This window comes from Mus caroli, chromosome 1, assembly GCF_900094665.2.
Source record: "Mus caroli chromosome 1, CAROLI_EIJ_v1.1, whole genome shotgun sequence".
NCBI lineage: Eukaryota > Metazoa > Chordata > Mammalia > Rodentia > Muridae > Mus > Mus caroli.
The window spans coordinates 2597046-2616006 of record NC_034570.1 but is presented as its reverse complement, the minus strand read 5'-3'; positions in this window follow the sequence as shown (position 1 = coordinate 2616006).

The following is an 18961-nucleotide window of genomic DNA, read 5'->3' as shown; positions in this document are numbered from 1 at the left end:
TGCAGATCCCTTTAGCTCCTTGGGTATTTTCTCTAGCTTCTCCATTGGGGGCCCTGTGATCCATCCAATAGCTGACTGTGAGCATCCACTTATGTGTTTGCTAGGCCCTGTACTCTCAAGTTTTGTGTGTGTGTGTGTGTGTGTGTGTGTGTGTGTGTGTGTGTGTGTAACATGTAAACTAATGTTAGGTACCAGCCTGTTGGTTTACCTGAGTTCAAACATAGGTATGGTCCTGTAAATAGAGTCTGAATTTAAAAGAATTGATCTCTCATTTTCACCTAAATTGTGGTGAAATCAGAAAGAAGGGAAAGATAGGTCCATAACAAGTCTAAATTCTAGTGTTGCAAGTAATATTCAAGTCCTGAGAATAATTCTCTGGCTTGATGCTTTGTTTTCTAGGTCTAGTGAGCCAGCAGATATCTTGCTTTCTGTTCCTGTGGTTCATATTTCTCACTCTCTCCATTTTTGAATTGTCTCACTGTGTACTTCTAGTTGGCCTGGAAATCTCTATATTGACAAAGCTGACCTCAAATTCATAGTTATCCCTTCCCTTAGCTACTAGACTATTGGGATTACACAGGTGTATATCACTCCTGGCTAGTTGGACCTACTCCTTTGGTAGTTCTGTGTTTGAGATGTGCCTTATATCCAAAGGCTGAAATCATATACTGGTAGTTCTACTGATCTGGGGTTTAGTTGGCTTGACTTGAGTAGAAGCCAGGACTCTTGACTAAGTACACAGAAGACTGCATTTAAAAAAAAAATTCATATTGCCCAAGTCCATATCATAGACTCGGAGTATAAAACCCGGCAAGCATGCAGTCGATCTGAGAGAGTGCATTATGGGACTGTTCAAAACAAAACAAATCAAAACAAAACAGGCAATTATAGTATTGGTATGCTAGATCAAATTATTTTACAATGTGTACATGTAACACATTTTATATTGACAATTAACTAATTGATTGATTGCAAAGTAGAAGGGGGATTTCATTCAAAAACAGTAATACTGATCAGGGAAAAATACACCATGAAAAAGTAGTGGCTATACAAAAAAGAAAGTACTTATGGGCACAATCACTGAATCTTTATTCACAAAGGGTGTGAAACCGCAGGTGACCCAAATTTCTGTAACCCAGAACAGAATGGATAAAGGACAGCATCTATCTTGCTGGTTCTATAGGGTATGCTTCTGGTGACCGGAAATCTTTTTCAGTATGCAGGTATTCAGTATTCAGGAATCACAGAAGCTTTTGATCTGGTCCTTTCTTACTTTAGTGGCTGAAAATTTATTAAAGGCTAAATTTTTGAATCTAGTATTTTCATTCTTCACTCTCCCAAAGCAAAAGTGAGAGCAAGGAGAAAGAATTGTAAAGAACTAAATAATTTTCAAACGGGGGTTGAGGTGGGGTACCCCACCTTGGCTAAGGTATTGGTACCTTAGCCAATTTACTCTCTGGAAAGAATCTGAGATCTGGGAGAGAGTAGAGGCCAGGTAGCTCTCATTAGGAGAGAATTTGAAAATCAGAAGAATGCTGAAAAGCCTGGAACATTTCATGAAAGACGCATTAAATTAAGGGACAGTAAAGGCTTTTAGAAGCAGTTTGTCTCTGCTACATTCTCACATGTGCTTTAAGAAAACATAAAAGTGTCCCAAATGTCATGAGGTGAAACAGTTTTCTAACATTTGCTGTGTACAGTGTCATAAAATGAGTCCTTTGTATTTTAAAATTGCACTAATTTTTCCTTCTTGTGTATTAATGTGGTACATATGTGATTTAAAGCTTCAAATGCTCTAGTTCCTTTGGGACACACTGCTAAAAACAACGAATAGGGCAGATCTTCATTTTTTCCTCTGCTCCTCTAGACCATCCCCAGTTTCATTCCCAGCTCTGCAGAAAAAATCCTGTGGCAGTTCCTACCCCAGCTCTGTGTATCCCACAGATATTGTCCTCCTAACTTCCCCACCAGTCATTGCATTATTCCAGGCTCAAATAGGTACATTGTGGGAACTCACAGAGCAGTCCTGCTAGGGGAGCAGGATGGCTACCTGCAAATCTTGGCATCTCCCTGTATTCCCTTTAAGTCCAATCCTCCAGTCGCATCCCCAGCTCTACACTAGAACATGTGCTGCAGTGTCTCTTTCCTTGCTTGCCCACATCCCCAGTGGCTCTTACAGATCCCTCCTACTTGCTTACCAACTCATTGCTTTATCCAAGCTTCCAACTCCAGCAGGCACTCCCTGGAAAACCACAGGTTACTCTGGCTAGGGAAGCAAATAGTCTAGCTACAGACCTTAACCACTCTTTCCATTCTACCAGTCTAATCCCCCAATCTCATTCTCAACTCTGTAGCAGATCTTCTGTTGTGGCCTTTTCTTACTCCTTGCTACACAGGGGATTAACCAAGGAGGTTCTGGTGCAATACTCTGCTTTTCTCTTTCTGTGAAGCCTTTTCTTCCTCTCAGCTAATCCCCATTCTCTAGTCTCAGGTTGCAATCCTCAGAAACACCTTTTACATAGAACACCAGTGCCCACAGCTATTAGGATTCCAAAAGATTTTCCTACTAGACAACACACAGCCACCACACTCTCATAAGAGCTTAAGAGAAAACAAAAACCAAGGAACAAAACATTTACCTAGTGAAGACAAGGCCAGATATTACCATATAGAATTACAATCTCTCCTAGTTGAGATGCCTAGTCACCACTGTAAAAAACACACTCACAATCAATAACTTCTAGGGAAAAATGTCTCTACTAGAGCCCAATAATATTACCACAGTAGGCTGAATAGTCCAACATAGCTGAAACATAAGACAAAGACCTTAAAACTGCCTGTACGAAAGTAATAGAGGTTTTAAAGAGAAATATATAAATCTTTGAAAGAAATCTATAAAAAAGAAACAAAGGAAGAAAATCAATGAAACAACTCAAGGTTGTGACTAGAAATACAAACAAAAAACAAACAAACAAAAAAACCTGATGGAAATTTGGAAATGAAAAATTTAGAAATTTAGGCAGGAACCATAGAGGCAGTTTTCAACAACAGATTACAGAGGATGAAAGAATACCAGGCATTGAAGACACAATAGACAAAATGATCACATCTGCTATGGAGGATGTTTAACCCAAGAAACCCTGACTCAAAACATCCAGGAAATCTGAGACACCATGGAAAGACCAAATCTAAGTATGATAGGAATAGAAGAAAAAGAAGAAATCCAGGTAAAGACCAAAAACTTATTTCCAACAAAAGCATAGAGGAAAGTTTTTCTAACATAAAGGGATGACTATAAAAGCACAAGAAGCAATACAGAACAGTAAATGGACTGCATGAGAAAATAAATTTCCTGTAACATATAATAATCAACACACTCAACATAAATAACAAAGAAAGAATATTAAAAGCTGTAAGGTAAAAAAAAGACCAAATAACATATCAAGGCAGACCTATTAAAATTAAATCTCATTTCTCAACAGAGACTGTAAAAGCTAAAAGAGCCTGCATAGATATTCTAAGAGACCACAAATGCCAGCCCAGATTACTACTATACCCAGCAAAACTTCCAGTCACCATAGATGCAGAAAATAAGGCATTCTAGGATAAAACTAGATTTAAGCAATATCTATTTACAAATATAGCCCTACAGAAGGCATTTGAAGGAAAACTTGAATCTAAAGAGATCAACTACATATGAGAAATAAATAATCACACACAAAAATATCAGCATAATGGAAGCACACAAGAACAAAATTACAAGAATCATCAATCATCAGTAATTCATATCGCATGGTCTCAATTTTCCAAATAAACAGACTAAGAAAATACAAGCAAAACAGGATTCATCTTTCTGCTGCATCTAAGAAATACAATTTACTTCAAGGCTAGACTAATATTTTACCTCAGGGTAAAGTGTTAGAAAAAGATATTCCAAATAAATAGACCTAAGAGACAAGCTGGTATAGCTACTTTAATATCTGACAAAATGGATTTCAAACCAAAAGTAATTAATAGAGAGGGAAGGAAATTACATACTTATATTTATAGAAAATTTCATTCAAATGTAGGGGAATTTGACTTCTCACAATCTAATGCAACTTTCTCCATACTAGGACACAAAGGAAGCCCCAACACACACAAGAAAATAAAATAACACCCTGCCCTCTTCCTGACTGCCACAGGTTGAAGATGGATATCAACAACAGTGAAGACAGAAAGTTTACTAATTCATGGAAATACAACAACTTTCTACTTAAAGAAAATGGTTTCAGGTTTCCATCTGTGCCTGGACCTAACCCTATGACACAACTGTCCGTACCATAATCCTAGCTGGAGAGAGCTGGTCTCCCTGGAATGCTGCACACCTAAGATCACAGATGAGATGACCACTACTGCCCCAGTAGATGGCTCAAGTGGGACCCACCAGTAGCTCACAGGACACAGGGACTGCAGAGCATCAAGGGACAGGATCCTTCCAATTTCTGTCTGCACCCTGGAGCTAACTCTATGCCACAGCTCTCTATACCCAAATCCTTCGCAGAGAGAGTTCATCACCCAGTTATGACACATCTAAGAACAGGCTCACGGGAGGGACAAGCTACAGTCAGAATCAGCAAGACCAGATACCACCAGAGACAAACAGATGTTAAGAGGCAAATGCAAGAACATAAGCAACAGGAACCGAGACTACTTGACATCATCAGAATCCAGTTATCCCACCAGAGTAAGCCCTGGATAAACCAACACATTGGAAAAACAAGATTCTGATTTTCATTCACATCTCATGATGATGGTAGAGGACATAAATAACTCCCGTAAAAAATATAGGATATTGCAGGATTATCCCTGTCCAATTAGATTAGGGCAGCAGAAGGCCTGTGATTCAACAGGGAACAGGGAGGTAGAGCTAAAAATTGAGAAGCAGATGTCATCTCCGACGGTTAAGGGAGAAAGGAAGATGGTGGCAGACATGAACTAGCATGACTTTACCAACCACAAATAGTTGTGATATTACCAGGTTAGAATAATTGGGATAAAGCTTTTATCATTATCAATTGATTCTGAAATTATTGTAATGGCATCTTGTAAATTGAGACATACTTGATACATAAATCTGATTGGTTAACTATAAGCTTTAAGAGTTTTGCTTCTACAATCTTCTTGTATCTGGTGAGGCCTGTTTTGTGACCAATTATATAATTGATTTTGGAGAGGGTACCGTGAGGTGCTGAGAAGAAGGTATATNCTTTTGTTTTAGGATAAAATGTTCTATAGATATGTGCTAAATACATTTGTTTCATAACTTCTGTTAGTTTCACTATGTCTCTGTTTAGTTTCTCTTTCCATGATCTGGCCATCAGTGAGAGTGAGGAGTAGAAGTCTCCCACTATTAGTTTGTGATGTGCAATGTGTGCTTTGAGATTTAGTAAGATTTCTTTTATGAATGTGAGTGACCTTGTATTTGGAGCATAGATGTTCAGAATGTAGAGTTCTTCTTGGTACATTTTTCCATTGATGAGTATGAAGTAACCTTCCTTATCTTTTTAAATAACTTTTGGTTGAACATCAATTTTATTTGACATTAGAATGGCTACTCCAGCTTGTTTATTGGGACCATTTGCTTGGAGAATTGATTTCAAGCCTTTCACCCTGAGGTAGAGTCTGTCTTTGTCAGAGAGGTGGTTTCCTGTATGCAGTAAAATGTTGGGTCCTGTTTACATATCCAATCTGTTAGTCTATGTCTTTTTATTGGAGAATTGAGTCCACTGATACTAAGACATATTACGGAAAAATGATTGTTGCTTCCTGTTATCTTTGTTGTTAGAGGTGGAATTATGTTTTTGTGTCTATGTTCTTTTTGGTGTTTTAAAAGAAGTTTATTTTCTTGCTTTTTCTAGGGTGTTGTGCCCCTCCTTGTATTGGACTTTTACACTCATTATCCTTTGAAGGGCTGGAGTTGTGGAGAAATATTGTGAAAATTCATTTCTGTCATGGAATACCTTGGTTTCTCCATCTGTGGTAATTGAGAGTTTTGCTGGGTATAGTTGCCTGGGCTAGCATTGGGGTTATCTTAGGGTTTTCATGATATCTGTCCATGATCTTCTGGCTTTTATAGTCTCTGTTGAGAAATCTTACATCCTAGTACAAAACTAAAGTCCAAGTGGATCAAGGACCTCCACATAAAACCAGATACACTGAAACTAATAAAAAAGAAAGTTGAGGACAGCCTGGAACACATGAGCACAGGGGAAACATTCCTGAAGAGAACACTGATAGCTTATGCTCTAAGATCAAGAATGACAAATGGGACTTCATAAAATTGCAAAGCTTCACTGTAGATAGGAGAAAATGGCAACCAACAGATTTGGGAAAGATCTTTACCAATTCTACATATTATAGAAGGCTAAGATCCAATATATAAAAAGAACTCAAGAAATTAGACTCCAGAAAACCAAATAACTTTATTAGAAAATGGGATACAGAGCTAAACAAAGAATTCTCAACAGAGAAATAACAAATGGTTGAGAAGCAAATAAGAAATGTTCAACATCCTTAGTCATCAGAGAAATGCAAATCAAAGCAGCATTATGATTCCACCTCACACCAGTCACAATGGCTAAGATAAAAAACTCAGCTAACTCAGCTAAGCTAGTAGATGCTGGTGAGGATGTGGAAAAAGAACACTCCTCTATTGCTGGTGGGGTTGCAAGCTGGTGTAACCACTCTGGAAATCTGTTTGGTGGTTACTCAGAAAAATAGTTCTACCTGAGGACCCAGCAATACCATTCTTGGGCATATACCCAGAAGATGCTCCAACTTGTAATGAGGACATGGACTCCACTATGTTCATAGCAACTTTGTTAATATTAGGCAGGAGCTGGAAAGAACCCAGATGTGTCTCAACAGAGGAATGGATACAGAAATTGTGGTACATTTACACAATGGAGAACTACTCAGCTATTAAAAATGACGAATTTATGAAATTCGTAGGCAAATGGATAGAACTAAAAAATACCTTCCTGAGTGAGGTAACCCAATCAAAAATTAACACACATTTTATGCACTTACTGATAAGTGGATATTAGCCCAGAAGCTCCTAATATCCAAGATACAATCCACAGACTACATGAAGCTCAAAAGAAGGAAGATGAGAGTGTTGATACTTTGGTTCCTCTTAGAAGGGGGAGCAAAATACCTATGGAAGGAGTTACATAGAAAAAATGTAGAGCACAGACTGAAAGAAAGGCCATCCAGAGACTGCACCACCTGGGGCTCCATCCCATATACAATTAAACCCCTACATTATTGTGGATACCAACAAGTCATTGCTGACAGAAGCCTGATATAGCTGTCTCCCAAGAGGTTCTACTAGTGCCTGACAAATACAGAGGTGGATGCTCTCAGCCAACCATCGGACTGAGCACAGGGTCCCCAATGGTGGAACTAGAAAAAGGACCCAAGAATCTGAAGAGTTTTGCAACCCCATAGGAGGAACAACAATATGAACTAACCAGTACCCATAGAGCTTTCAGGGACTAAACCACCAACAAAAGAATACACATAGAGGGACCCTTGGCTCCAGCTGCATATGTAGCAGAGGATGGCCTTGTCAGTGATCAATGGGAGGAGAGGCCCTTGGTCCTGTGAAGACTCTATGGCCCATTATAGGGGAATTCCAGGACCAGGAATTGGGAGTGGGTGGGTTGATGAGCAGGGGGAGGAGAGAGGGGATAGGGATGTTTTCAGAGGGGAAACCAGGAAATGGGATAACATTTGAAATATAAATAAAGAAAATATCTAATTAAAAAAAAAGAAAAGGAAGGGAAAGGAAAGGAAAGGAAAGAAAAGAAAAGAAAAGAAAAGAAAAGAAAAGAAAAGAAAAGAAAAGAAAAGAAGAGAAAAGAAGAGAAAAGAAAGAAATAGAAGCAGTCATTAAAAGTTTCCCAACCAATACAAGCCCAGGACCAGATGAGTTTAACGCAGAATTATCTCAAACCTTCAAAGAAGGCCTAGTAACAATACTCTTTAAACTATAACACAAAATAGAAACAGAAGGTTTCTATTACTTAATTCGTTTTATGAATCCAGAGTTATACCTAAACCACACGAAGAAAGAGAACTTCAGACCAATTTCATAAATGCAAAAAAAAACTCAATAAAATTTTCACAAACTGTATCCAAGAACATATTAAAACTATTATTCACTATGACCACATAGGCTTCATCCCAGGAATGCAAGGATGGTTCAATATATGGAAATCCATCAATGTAATCCACTATATAAACAATCTCAAAAAAAAAAAAAAAACATGATCATTTCATTCGATGTTGAAAAAGTATTTGACAAAATTTAACATCTCTTCATGTTAAAAATCTTAGAAAGATCAGAAATTTAAAACCCATACCTAAACATAATAATTGCAATATACAGCAAGCAAGTATCTAACATCAAACTAAATGGAGAGAATCTTGACCAATCACACTAAAATTAGAAACTAGACAAGCCTGCCCACTATCTCCCTCTCCATCCAATATAGTGCTCAAAGTTCTGCCAGAGCAATTAGACAACAAAAGATCAAATGGATACAAATTGGAAAGGAAGAAGTCAAAATATCAATATTTCCAGATGATATGAAAATATACTCGTAACCCCCAAAATTCCACCTGAGAATTGCTTGAGCTGATAAACAACTTCAGCAAAGTGTCTGGATATAAAATTACCTCAAACAAATCAGTAGCTTTCCTCTACTCAAAGAATAAATTGGATAAGATGGTTGAGAAATATATTAGTGAAATGACACACTTCACAACAGTCACAAATAACATAAAATATTTTTGGTGTGACTCTAACCAACCAAGTGAAACATATATAAGACAAGAACTTCAGGTCTCTGAAGAAAGAAATTGAAGATTATCTCAGAATCTTGAAAGATCTCCCATGCTTATGGATTTGCAGGATTGATATAGTAAAAATGGCCATTTTACCCAAAGCAATCTACAGATTCAGTGCAATCCCCAGCAAAATTCCAACTCAATTCTTCATAGAGTTAGAAAGAGCAATTCTCAATTTCATTTGAAATTACAAAAAATCTGGGATAGCTAAAACTTTTCTCAACAAAAAGAGAACTTCCCAGGGAACCACCATCCCTGACCTAAAGCTTTACTACAGAGTGATAGTGATAAAAACTGCATGGTATTGGAACAGTGACAGACAGGTAGATCAGTNGAATAGAATTGAAGAACCAGAAATGAACCCACATAATTATGGTCACTTGCTTCTTGATAAAGAAGCTAAAACCATTCAGTTTCGAGAAAGAGACAGCATTTTAAACAAATGGTGCTAGTACAAATGGTGGTCAGCATATAAAAGAATGCAAATTGATCCATTCTTATCTCTTTGTACAAAGCTCAGGTCTAAGTTGATCAGAGACCTTCACATAAAAAAAACATTGAAACATAAACTGGGGAAACTAATAGCAAGTGAGTGAGGAAGAACCTTGAACACATGGGCACAAAGGAAAAGTTCCTGAACAGAACACCAATGGCTTATGCTCTAAGATCAACAGTCAAGAAATGGGACCTCATAAAAATCACAAAGCTTCTGTATGGCAAAGGACACTGTCAGTATGACAAAATGGCAACCATTGGCTTGGAAAAAGATCTTTACTAACCCTACATCTAATAGAGGGCTAATATCAAATATATACAAAGAACTCGTTAGACTCCAGGGAACCAAATAACTATTAAACTGGGGTACAGAGCTAAACAAATAATTACTAACTGAGAAACATTGAATGGCTGAGAAGCACTTGAAATGTTCAACATACTTGTTTATCAGGGAAATAGAAATCAAAATGACTCTGAGATTCCACCTCATATCAGTCAGAATGGCTAAGATAAAAAACTCAGGTGACAGCAGATGCTGGCAAGGATGTGGAGAAAGAGGAACACTCCTTCATTTTTAGTAGGATTGCAAGCTGGTACAATTACTCTGTAAATCAGTCTGGCTATGCCTTAGACTATTAGACATGGTACTACCTGAGGATCTAGCTGTATCCTGGGCATATACTCAAAATATGCTCTAACATACAACAAGGATACATGCTCCACTATGTTCATAGAAGCCTTGTTTATAATAGCCAGAAGCTGGAAAGAACCCAGATGTTCCTCAAAGAGGAATAGATACAGAAAATGTGGTACATTTATACAATGGAATGCTACTCAGCTATTAAAAACAATACTTCATGAAATTCACAGGCATATGAATGGGCCTGAGTGAGGTAACCTAGTCACAAAAGAACACACATAACAGTATAAACTCACTGATAAGTGGATATTAGGCAAACAGCTTGGAATGCCCATGATACAACTCACAGACATATGAATCTCAAGAAAAATGAAATTCAAAGAGTGTATGCTTCAGTCCTACTTAGAAAGGTAAACAAAATATTCATGGGAAGTAGTGGGCTGGAGGGACTTGCAGGAAGAGAAGAGGGGAATCAGAATATAGGGGGACAAAGTCATGTATGGGAGGAGACAGGGGTGATGCTCAGAAGGTCAGAAAATTGAACAGAGCTGTGTAGCAATGGGAGATGGGAAACTATGGGTAGCCACTAGCAAGTCCCAGAAGCCAGGAAAGCAAGAGACTCCTAGGACTCAATGGTGATGACATTAGCTTAAATACCCATAAAGGGGAGGGAGAACTTGTAGAGACCATATCCAGATGTTATGCAAGGCCCCCAGTTAAAGGGTGGGGACACCCACTCATCTTCAAAATTTTAACCCATAATTGCTCCTGTCTAAAGGAAATACAGGGACAAAGAGTATAGCAGAGACTGAGGAAAGGCCATTCAGAGACTGCCCCACCTGGGGTTCCATCCCATCTTCAGACACTAAACCCAGACACTATTGCCGATTCCAAGAAGGGCTTGCTTATAGGTGCCTGATATAGCTGTCTCAGTACAGGCTGTGCCAGAGTCTGATCAATACATATGCGGATTCATGGTTAACCATTGGAGTGAATGATGAGACCCAAATAGAGGAGTTAGAGGAAGGACTGAAGGAGCTGAATGGGTTTGCAACCCCATATGAAGAACAACAATATCAACCAACTAGACCACTCCAGAGCTTCCAGAAACTCAACCAACAACCAAAGAGTGGAGTGACCCATGGCTCCAGCTGGATATGTAGCTGAGGATTGCCTTATCTGGCACCGATTGGAGAGGAGGCCCTTGGTCTTGTGAAGGCTTGATACCCCTGTGTAGGGGAATACTAGGGCAGTGAGGCAGGAGTGAGTAGGTGGTTGGGGGAGTAGCCTCATAGAAGCAGGGGGAGAGGGGATTGGATAGGAGGTTCATGGAGGGGAAACTGGGAAAAGGGATTAACATTTGAGATGTAAATAAAGAAAATATCCAATAAAAAAAGAAAAAAGAAAAAAAGGTAGAAATATGGAAAAAGTAAAATGGATCCAAACAGAAATTAAGAAAAAAATTAAGGTCTTTCTAGAATTGAAATGAAATGAATAAAATACTTACTCTACAAATGAGGTATATTCTAATAGGCAAATTCATAGCACTGACTGCCAATGTAAAAAAACTGAAGAGATCTCATACCAGCAATTTGACAGCATACTTGAAATTTCTAGAACACCAACAAAAATCACACCTAAAAGGAGACAGCAAGAAATAATCAGAATCAGGTCTGAAATCAACTAAATTGAAATAAAATAACAATACAAAGAATTAATGAAATGCAGAGTTGGTTCTTTGAGAAAAATCAAAATGACTGGCAAAACTTTATTGAAATTAACTAATGAAATGAAAAGGAGGACATAAAAACAGACACAGAAGATCTAGAGAATCAGGAGGACACATGTTAAAAATGTACTCTACAAAATTGGAAAATCTAAAAGAAATGGGTATTTTTTCAGTACATACAGTCTATCAAAGTTCCATTAAAATCAGATAAACAAGAACTATGACTCCCAGTGAAATAGAAGCAGTCATCAATATCCCCCCCCCAAAAGATAAACAAACAAAAATTCCATGGCCAGCTGGTTTTAGCCCAAAATTCTAACAGAATTCTAACAAGGGTTAATGCCAATACTCCTTATATCTTTCCACAAAATAGAAACAGAAGACTTCCCCATCCATTTTATGAAGTCATATTCACCCTGATATGCAAATGACAAAGACTCAACAAAGATAGAATATTACAGAGCAATTTCACCCTTGAAACCAGTTGTGAAAATTCTCAATATTTGTATTATTTTACATATTCAGAACACATAAAAAAAGAGCATCATCTAAAATCAGGTAGGATTTATCCCAGAGAAGCAGGGATGGTTCAACATACATAAATCCATCAATGTAATCCACCATACAAACAGCCATGTTATCAATTTTATTAGATGAAGAAAAGTTCTTTAACAAAATCCAACACCCCTCTACAATAAAAGTATTGGAGAGGTCAGGGATACAAGGGACATAGCTTATACACACACACACACACACACACACACACACACACACACACAAACCATAACAAATGCAGTTTACAGCAGGCCTCTAGCTGACATCAACTTAAATGGACAAAAGCTCAAAGCAATTGCAGTATAGTCAAGAATAAGACAAAGTGGACCACTCTCTCCACACCTATTCAATATCTCTCATATATATTCGATAGAGTACTTGAAGTCTTAGCTAGAGCAATAAGAAAACTGAAGGAGTTCAAAGCTGTACAAAATTGTAAGATAGAAATCAATGAATCTTTATTTGCAGGTGGCATGAGAGTATACACAAGTAACCCTAAAAATCTACAAGGAAACCCCTACAGCTGATAAATACTTTCAGCAAAGTAGCTGGATAGAAACCTAACTCACAAAAACCAGTAGCCCCCCTATATACAAATAACAAATGAACTGAGAAAAAATAGGGAAATAACACCTTTCAAATAGCTTCAAATAACAACTCATAGACCGTCTGAAACCCAAGAAGAAGGAAGACCAAAGTGTGGATGCTTCAGTCCTACTCAAAAAGGGGAAGAAAATAATCTCAGGAGGTAGAGTGGGGGGGGGGATCTGGGAGGAAGAGAGGATGGGGATGGAAAAGGGTGACAGGATTAGATGCAAAAGGTGACATGGGAGAAGTACAGATGGTCAGGAATTTGGGAGGTATGTAGCAGTGGGGGATAGAAAACTGGAGGTAGCCACTAGAAATTCCCAAATGCCAAGTACCCAAGAGCTTCCCAGGACCCTAAAGGGATGACATTAGTCGAAATACCCAACAAAGGGGAGATAGAACCTGTAGAGACTATATCCAGTGGATATGCATCCTCCCCACCCCCCACCCCTGCCCGCCCGGTGAGGGATAGGGCCACTCATTTATCTCAAAAACATTAATCCAGAATTGCTTCTGTCAAAAAGAAGTGCAGGGACAAAAAGTGAAGCTGAGACTGAAGGAAAGGCCATCCAGAGACTGCCCCTCCTAGGGATCCATCCCATCTGCATACATCAAACCTAGACATTATTGCTAATTCCAAGAAGCACTTGCTGATAGAAGCCTGATATAGTTGTCCCTTGAGAGTCTGTGCCAGAGACTGACCAATACAGATGTGGATGCATGAAGCCAACCATCAGACTGAGCTGAGTGGGTTTGCAAGTTCATAGGAAGAACAACAATATTAACCAACCAGAGCTCCCAAAGCTCCCAGAGACTAAACCATCAACCAAAGAGTACACATGGATGGCTCCAGCTGCATATGCAGCAGAGGATTGCCTTATTTGGAATCATTGGAGGGGAGCCCCTTGTTCCTGTGGAGGTCTTGTGATGACCCAGTGTAGGGGAACTCTAGGATGATGAGGCAGGAGTGGGTAGGTGGGTTGAGGAGCATCCTCATAGAAAGAGGAGGAAGGAGGAATGGGATAGGGAGGTTATGGAGGGGAAACTGGGAAGGGGTGTCTAACATTTGAAATGTAAATAAAAAACATAACCAACAAAAAATAAACAAAAATTATCTTGGAATAACTCTACCAAAGCAAGTGAAAGATTTGTATAATAAAAATGCAGGTAATTCCTGAATAGTCTGTTATCCCGGGGGTGGGGGTAGGGGTGGCTCCATTTTCCTGCTACCTCACCTCCCATCTTCATCTTCATCAGACATGTTGAGTTTTAACCATAGAGGTAAATGTCTTTTTTCCTTACCCTTCTTCCCTGATTGCTGAGTCCTCTGGAAAAAGCCCAGCTACCCTGAGCAGTCTGCTATCCCAGGGGGACCTCCATTCCTGCAGACCTGCAGATCCAGAACCATACAGCCCAAGGATACCCATCAGAGGCCTGTCTCACTAGGACAATGGAGGTTAGCCCCCCTCCCAATACCTTCTACAACAGGAACTTCCAATGACCAAAGTTATCCAGATTGCTAAAGGCTTTTATCTAGGGTAATTTGACAGCTTCAGAGAATAACTAACCTAAAACATCAAGCCCTGGATATCCTAACACAATCAAAGCACAAGAAAATGACTTTATTCTCCAAATAAAATCTTATAAAAATTTTAGGGGCCTTTAAAGAAGAAATTCACAAATCCCTTAAAGAAATAAAGAAAACCACAGTCAAACAGGTCTTTAAATAAGAAACAAATAAATGTCTTAAAGATATACAGGAAAATACAATTAAACATGTAAAGAAAATAAAACTGCTCAAGACCTGAAAGCAGAAATAAAAGCAATAAAGAAAACAAACTGAGGGAATCCCGGAGATGGCAAACCTAGGGAAGAGAACAGGAATAACAGATGCAAGCATCACCAATAGAATACAGGGGATAGAAGAATCTCAGATGTTAAAGATACAATAGAAGAAATTAATACATAAGTCAAAGAAAATGTTTAAATCTAAAAATTCCTAATACAAAACAGCCAGGAAATCTGGGAAACCATGAAAAGACCCAAACTAAGAATAACAGGAATAGAAGGTGAAGAGTCCCAGTTTCAAGGACTAGAAAATATATATATATTTTTAAATCAGAGAAATTTATGGGACAAAGTCATAGCACTAAATGCTTCCACAAAGAAATTAGAGTGTTCTCAAACCAGGAATTTAAAAGCATACCAGAAAAACCTGCATCCCCCCAAAAGAAGCAAACACACCAAAGAGGAGTAGAAAGCAGAAAATAATAAAAATCAGGACTGAAATCAATCAGAAACAAAACAATACAAAGAATCAATGAAACCAAGAGCTAGTTCTTCGAGAAAATCAATAAGATACACAAATCCTTAATCAGACTGACCAAAAGACCAAGAGATAGTATCCAAATAACAAAATCAGAAATGAGAAAGGGGCCATAACAGCAGACACTGAAGAAATCCAAGCAATCTTAGGTCTCACTTCAAAAGACTGTATCCCACAAAATTGGAAAATTTTAATGAAATGGACAGTTTTCTAGACAAATACCACTTACCAAAGTTAAATCAATATCATGTAAACTATTTAAACAGATCTATAACCCCTAAAGAAATAGAAGCAGTAATTTAAAGTCTCCTAACTAAAAAAGCCAAGGGCCAGATGGTTTTAGTGCATAATTCTACCAGACTTTCAAAAAGTTAGTAAAAATACTCCTCAAACTATTTCACAAACCAGAATCAGAAGAAACACAGCCAAACTCTTTCTATGAAGCCACGATAACCCTGATACCTAAACCACACAAAGACTCAAGGAAGAAAGATTACTTCAGACCAATTTCTCATATGAACACTGATGAAAAGTGCTCAATAAAATACCCACAAACTGAATCTAAGAACACATCAAAAACATCATCCACCACGATCAAGTAGACTTTATTCCAAGGATGCAGGGTTGGCTCACTATGAAAAAGTCCATCAATGTAATCCATGATATATACAAACTAAAAGAAAAAAAAATCACATCATCATCTCATTAGATGCTGAAAAAGTGACAAAATCCCACACCAATTCATGTTAGAAATATTAGAGAGCTCAGGGATACAGTGCACATACTTAAACATAATCGAAGAAATATACAGTAGTATTTGCAGATGATATGATACTATAGATAAGCAACTCCCAAAATTATACCAGAGAACTACTCCAGCTGATAAACAATTTCAGCAAAGTTTCTGGTTATAAAATTAACCCAAACAAATCAGTAGACCTCCCTTATGCAAATGATAAGTTGGCTGAAAAAGAAATTAGAGAGACAATAGCCATGGACAATATTAAATATCTTGGTGTAACTCTGACCAAACAAGTGAAAGATCTTTATGACAAGAACTTCAAGTCTCTGAAGAAAGTAATTGAAGAAGATATTAGAAGATGGAAATATCTGCCATGTTCATGGATAGGTAAGATTAACATAGTGAAAAATGACCATTTCACCAAAAGCAATCTACAGATTCAATGTAATCTCCATTAAAATTCTACAATAACTTTTATAAACCTTGAAAGATAAATTCCAACTTCATATCGAAAAATAAAACACACAGGATAGCCAAAACAATCTTGAACAACAAAAGAACTTTAGGAGGTATCATTATCCTTGACCTCAAGCTATACTACAGAGTGATAATGATAAAAGCTGCACGGTATTGGTACAGAAATGAGCATGTTGATTAATGGAATCAAATCAAAGACCCAGAAATAAACCCACATACCTATAGATACTTATTTTTTGATGAGGAAATCATACAATGGAAAAATGAAAGTATCTCCAATATATGATGCTGATCTAACTGGATGTCTACATGTAGAAGAATGAAAATAGATCCATATTTATCACCCTGTAGGAAATTCATATCCAAGTGGATCAAGGATGGCAACATAAATTTGGATATACTAAATCTTATAGAAGAGAAAGTAAGAAATAGCCTTGAATACATTGGTTCAGGAAACAATTTCCTGGACAGAACACCAATTGCTCAGGCTCTAAGGTCAACAATTGATAAACGGCACCTTATGACACTGCAAAGCTTCCGTAAGGAAAAGGACACTCTCAATCATACAAGCATCATCTTACAGATTGATAAATGATCTTCACTAGCCCTACATTGCACAAAGGACTAGTACCCAAAATGTATTAAGGATGTAAGAAGTTATACATAAACAAACCAAATTCCCCCAATTAGAAAATGGTGTGCAGATCTAATTAGAAAATTCTCAACATAGAAATCTCAAATGGCAGAGAAGCAATTAAAGAAATATGCAACATCTTCAGTCATCAGGGAAATACAACTAAAAATGACTCTGAGGTTCATTCTTAAATCATCAGAATGGCTAAGATAAATAGCTAAAGTGACAGCATATGTTAGAGAGTATGTGGAGAAAGGGGAACAGTCCTCCATTGGTGGTGGCAGTCTGAACTTTTACAACCACTCAGAAAATCAACCTTGTAGTTTCTCAGAAAATTGGAAATAAATCTACCTGAAGACCCAGCTATACCACTCCTGGGCATATAGCCAAGAGATGCTATACTATCCCACAAAAACACTTGTTCAACTATGTTCATAGAATCTTTATTCATAATAGCCAGAAACTGGAAACAACCTAGATGTTTCTCAGTTGAAGAATGGATAAAGAAAATGTGGTACACCTACAGAATGAAATTCTAACCATCTATAAAAAACCAAGACATCATGAATTTTGCAGGCAAATGAATGGATCTTGGGAATAGTATCCTGCCTCAAAAGTACATGCATGGTATGTACTCACTTATAAGTGGATATTAGCCATAAAATACGGGATATCCATGCTACATTGCACAGACCCAAAGAAGCAAAACAAGAGGGTTGGTACAAGTGAGGAAGCTCAACTCTCACTTAGAAGGGGGAGTAAAATAGTCATAAGAGGCAGATGAAGGAAGGGAAGTGGGTGGAAGAGGGAATGGTGAGTGAAAGGAGGGGATTCAGGATCATGTGTGGGGAGGGAAAGGAGGGATAGCCAGATAGCCAGGAGAATAGATGGAAATCTGCAAGATCCTGAGGGAATGGACAATCAAAAAACTGGCCCAACTGAGACTGATCCCATTGGCAAGCATCAATCCCTGACACTTAATGATACTCTAATTATGCTTGCAGACAGGAGTCTAGCATGGCTGTCCACTGAGGCTCCACCCAGTCGCTGACTCAGACAGATGCAGATACCCACACCCAAATGGTGAATTGAGCTTGGAGACTGTTATGGAAAAAAATAGAAGGAAGGATTGTGGATCATCAGGGGATAGGAACTCCACAGAAAGACCAACAGAATCAACTAACCTGGACCCTGGAGCTATCAGAAACTGAACCACTAACTAACGGATGTATAAGGCTGAACCTAGCCATCCCTGAACATATGTAGCAGATGTTCAGTTTGGTCTTCATGTGGGTCCTGAACAACGCTATCCTAAAAGCTGTTGTCTGTACATGGGATATGTTCTTCTAGGTGGGCTCCCTTGTCTGGTCTCAGTGGGAAAGGATATGCCTAACCTTGCAGAGACTTGATGTTGTACCATTGGGGGATATGCAGGGGAGCCCCCCCCCCTCACTTAGAAGAGAAGGGGAGGAGATATAGGGGAAGAATTCTGGGAGGGAGTGACCTGGAACAGGGCAGTGAGTAGGATGCAAAGTGAAAAAGTAAAATTAATAATAATCATAAGCAATTATTTGAATAAAGTTCAGGTAATTGAAGAAAGAAGTTGAAGAAGCTATGGTGAGATGGAAAGACCTCCCATGTTCACAGAGCAGTAAGCTTAACACAGTAAAAATGTCCATCCTACAAAAGCAATCTACAGATTCATTTCAATTCCCATCAAAATTCCAACACAATTCACAGATCTTCAAAGGATAATTCACAGTTTCATACGGAAACACACACACACACACACACACAAACCCAGGAAAGCTAAAACAATACTGAATAATAAAAGAACTCTTAGAGGCACCACCATCTCTGCTCTCAAAATTTACCACAAA